General features: G+C 53.1%; 1 long non-coding RNA gene across 1 annotated transcript; it reads left to right on the forward strand.

The window, feature by feature from the left end:
• Positions 1-330: 330 nt before the first annotated feature.
• On the forward strand, positions 331-3,282 carry LOC121137142. Its single transcript, XR_005874372.1, has 3 exons — positions 331-475; positions 2,301-2,490; positions 3,205-3,282. It is a non-coding gene; the product is annotated as an uncharacterized LOC121137142 (long non-coding RNA).
• Positions 3,283-4,918: the final 1,636 nt, after the last annotated feature.

Genomic DNA, 4,918 nt, shown 5'->3' on the forward strand with positions numbered 1-4,918 from the left:
TGTAGGTTTTAAACATTAAGCATCTAATTCTTTGCTTTGGGGTTCGCAGAAGCTAGTGGTCAACCACAGAGATGAGTGGCGTTGAATCTGCAGCACTCCAACTCTTCTTAATTGATAATTAACCATAATCATAATCAGTAATCAGTCAGTCAACCTTGTAGAATCTCTGACCTTGTGTTTGTGATTTTTGTTTGTTTGTTGTTGCTGTTTTCCGGAACCTTCAGTTCACCCCTGGAACTAGAGATCCTCCTGCCTTAGCCTCCCGCATGCTGAAATTACAAAACCACCAAGCACACACCCTCCCTGTGGGTTCTCATTGGCAGTCCCCATTTCTCCTTTCCACTACGGACCCCAGACACAGCTCTGGTCGTCACAGGGGAAAGCGAGCTCTGCCTCATGTCAAGATTCTTCATCCCATGTGATCAAGGCTGGGTCCCTCCTCGCTGCAACTGTCCAGCGTGGATGTGCTGTGCAGGTTAGCACTGGGGCCTCAGAGTCGGGGATGTCTAGTGGGGAGGAAAGGGAGTCCACACATTGTGCTCTTAGAGTAGGATGGCATGAGACCTGGCCCGGGCGGCCTGAGCTGGGATGATCATGATCGAGAGACTCCCTTGCAGAGAGAGCTGATAGAGCTGCAGAGCCACTGAATATTTCATTGATGGAAAATTGGATCTGGGGTGGGGGGTGTTCAGGATGTGGGTTCTGGTTTCATGGCCAGTAACCCCAGATGGTTAATCTGTCCCTGTCCCCCACCTGTTTTCTTGGACCTCCTTTTCCTAGCGAGGTCAGCCTGTCTTTGTGCTCTGGACCGGAGAAGATAAACAAATCCTCCCCTGCAACCGGGCCAGATCCATTGTCTCATAGGCGCTGATAGGCACCGAACCACTCCATTCCAGTTACTCAGCAGACACGCTGGTCACACCTATTAAGTGGCAACCTTAAGAGCAATGTTAAGTACAAAGCAACCATGGGTGTTTGCGCCCTGTGAGACAACTTGGGAAAACATACTAACGAGTCTCCAACTGTGGGAACCTCAGAGTGCCGTGGAGACCAGGGGTTGATGGAGCCTGGGTTTGAACTTCAGGGTAGAGATGCCCTGTGCTCACCAAGTCCCAGACAGAGAGGAAAGGGAGGCTGCTGTCACACACCCAATGAGCACTTGCTTTTGATTGGGTCTGTGAGCTCATTCTGCTTCCAGCAGACGGGATACCAAGATGATGGCGGTTCCGAACTGCATGTACAAGGGCTTCCCAGCTGAAATAAGTGCAAAAGGATGCATGCCAAAGAACTCAGGTCTCAGAGGATATTTGGTCCCTTGGAGGGGCTAGGACACTGAAGGCATAAAGGGATCTGGGCAGCTGGACTTGGGGCTCTGCATGCTGTGATACCAGAGACAGACTTTAGCCACTTAGCTTTGGAAAGTTTCTAAACAGTCATGAAAAGGGCGATGTCCAGTGACCTCTACCTGTCTACCTCACTGGCCTCTCTGATTCCGGCTTCCTCCGCATACCCTAATCATACCACACCACGGTAACAACTACTGATGGCACATCTCTCCAGTGAGCCAGGCGCCATCATGAGCCTTGAGGAGACAGCAAGGAAGGGGACAGAACTCGCTGTCCTGGAACGGTGAGGAGAGAGTAGGGGAGGAGACGGATAAGACTCTCGTAAACAGATACAGAAGCGTTGGAGGTCGTTACCAACAGGGACAGATACTGTGACAACAAAACAACACAGGATGGGATAGTGGTGGTGGATAGCATAGGGGTCTATGGAGGTTGGGATAGTGGTGGTGGATAGCATAGGGTCTATGGAGGAGGGCAGGCATGGAGGGGGGCTGTGTTTGTGGGGAGAGGACCTTCAGGGGATCATCAGGGAGAGCCATCGGGGAGGGCCTCAGGGAAGAGATGATGCTTGGGCAGAGACCTGAAGGATTAGGGAAGGCAGGCAGACATAGGGGAAGGTTGTAGGAGCAGAGAGGGCTATGGGGGTGTGGGGGTGTCAGGAAGATCTACAGCCTCAGGCCCAGTCTCATTCTCTAGAAATGCAAGGAATGATGATGATGATGGTGATGGTGATGATGAACTCCCACCCAGCCCCCAAAGCCTTTCTTCCAGCTTCTTTTTTTGGGGGGGGGGAGTTTCTGAAACAAGGTTTCACCATGTAACATTCCTGGCCATTCTGGAACTTGCTCCAAAGACCAGGCTGGTGTCAAACTCACAGAGATCTGCCTGCCTCTCTGCCTCCCGTGTGCTGGGATTAAAGGCATGCACTATCAGGCTTCTTTTGATGTCCTTCAGCCAACTCCTAGTTCCTGAGGTCTCCAGCTAAACTCCTGAAGACATGACTCCACCCCATTTCCAATCTCACCCTGACTCTCAGGCTTCAGGACAAAGAATGATCCTTGCTGCACTAGAGTAGTCAGGCTTCAGGAAGTCACAGAATGGATGATGCCACTGAGATGATGCTGTGCTCCTTGCATGCTCTGGAGTAAGTGAGGTCAGAGAGGGCAGTAATCTCGGAGTTTGGGTGATCAGGTGGGCTATGAAAGGTTGGAAAACCCATGGAGGCTGAGACCCTGTGCAGTTCTTAGTCCTGGAAGAAACATTCAGCGAGCTTGGTGTCTAGCAACTCCAGCAGGGATCTTGTAGAAGGCACAAAGCATCCCTTCTGTTCCCAGAGGAACGGAAGGGGTTTATACGCCCCCAGGTTCCGGATCCCAGAGCTGGCAAAGCAAAGAGGGCTGAGGTATAGACTCTAAGTCCCAGGAAACGCTTCCTGGGCAACGCACCAAACATTAGGGCTGAGGTTGAGATGCTAGACCCTGGCCAACACCCTGAAAGGGAAGGCAGGGGGTGGGATACCTGGTGCCTGCCCTAGAAGGTGATTCTAGAGCTGGAGCTGGAGACTAGACCCACACTGCACCCACCAAGAGGGTAGAGGAGGCTGGGGGTGGGGCAGAAGGGCTGTGGTCTAAACGCTACCTTTGAACCCTGGGCAAAAGTCTAGACACACCCCTCAAGCTCAGAGAGAGAGAGAGAGAGAGAGAGAGAGAGAGAGAGAGAGAGAGAGAGAGGGAGGGAGAGAGGGAGGGAGGGAGGGAGGGAGGGAGGGAGGGAGGGAGGGAGGGAGGGGGGGAGAGGGGGAGAGGGAGAGGGAGGGAGCTGGGAGCTGGGTTGGTGATCCATGCCTTCTAATCCTCAGAAAAATCCAGCAGAGACGTCGTCATTGGGACAACCCGGAGACCTGAAGAATAAATAATAAAAGTAGTCCTGAAGTTGTGAAGGACCCATCCGTGGTTCTGTCCTTTGGGCATGTCGTGAAGGTTAGATTTCAGAGAAGTGGCAAGAGGAGAGAGTGCTCCTCTGATTTTAGATTAGAAATGACTTCAATTTAAGATTCAAGATAGCATGGGGTCTGAGGCCACATGTGTGCAACTCCATCATCAGATTCTTCAGATTTCTCCCAGGCAGGCTTGAGCTGCATAATGAGGAATTCAGAGCTCTCCACCCTCCGCCCCGCCCCCTCCCCCTCCACATCTTCCCACTGCTGAGCTTTCTCGTTCTGCCTCTGCCCCTCCCTCCGTCTCCCTCCCACCTCCCCTTTCAGCCGGAGCACGTGGGGACATAAAAGTGTGACTGCAGGAGCCTCCAGGCGCAGCTCCTCAGAATGAGGAGGTGAGGTAGACCTGGCTGGCAACGTCCTCAAAGCTGCCACCCTATTTCTCTGCTTTTGCTTCTGTGAGATCGTGTCTAGGGACCTCTGCCCAGGCAGCCTTAGATGGCTGAGGAACCGGTGCAGCTCTGTCTGGCGGCCTGTGGCAGGGTGGCTTCCCAGAGATCAGCTGTGCATTCTTCCTGATGACCATGATCAGAGAGAAACCATTTCTTTTGTCCGGTTATCACGGGAGCAGAGACCCTTGAGGTGTTTGTTAGTTTGGGAGCATTTTATGCGACTCTCGTGTGAGGGGGAAAAAACCTGAGTTTGTGGAAATCTGGGTTGAGCATCCAGAATGTGCAGTTCCCTGGATAGCCACCAAGAGAGGACTGAAGCAGAAGACATGATGTCACCTTCAGGGAGGAGACTCTTCAAGTTGTCTGGGGCAGAGCGGAGAGGAGCGGCCGGGGAGCGAGGATGCCTGAGAAACGCTGACCCCAAGGAGAGGCCAGAACACCTTTCTGGGCCCCATTCCAGCCTCTGCCTTGAAAATGCAGCTCCAAATGAGATGTTGTGCAGATATCAGACTTCCAGATCCTAGTGGTCCTGAGGGAGAACAAGCTCCAAGCAGCCCAGATGGTCTCCGGGCATCCTGTGCCCCACCCACAGAGATCAGGAGTCCAAGGCCAGGCCCATTGAAAAACCAGAACTTGAGATAACTCAAGGCTCACCAAGCCTGTCATTCTAGATCTTTCACCGGCAAAGGGAGGGAGGATGGGAATGGGGTTGGAGAATGGGGACCTCCACCCATCCACCCACCAGCCCCTGAGTCCCCTTAGTCCTTGGCATGGTAATTAATGGCCAGGAAACCCATCAGACTCAGCAAGCTAATGTGGCAGGAGCTCCCTCCTGACAGCAGAGCTAATAAGAAATTTGCTAATGCAATTTATCACTTTAAAAAGCCATATGTCGGTGGATATGAGTGCTTCTCTGCAGCAGCCGGAGTAATTGTCAGAGCAGAGCAGCCAGCAGCTCTCAGAAGGGGGTGCGGATGACGTCTTCACTAAATCAATGGTGCATTGCAGCAGGCGGGGGAGGGGTGCTGGGGGCAGGGGGATGATAGGCCCCTGCAAGCCCCCCAGCTCTCCCACTCCCAGCAAGAAACCTGGGCCAGCCTGAGGACCATCAAGAGCCGGACGGGCTCTGAGCTCCGGCCCCTGTATCCTCGCGGAAATGTAAGAGCCCGCACTTCACTTCCTGC

This window comes from Mesocricetus auratus, unplaced genomic scaffold (assembly GCF_017639785.1).
Source record: "Mesocricetus auratus isolate SY011 unplaced genomic scaffold, BCM_Maur_2.0 Super-Scaffold_100676, whole genome shotgun sequence".
Classification (NCBI taxonomy): Eukaryota; Metazoa; Chordata; class Mammalia; order Rodentia; family Cricetidae; genus Mesocricetus; species Mesocricetus auratus.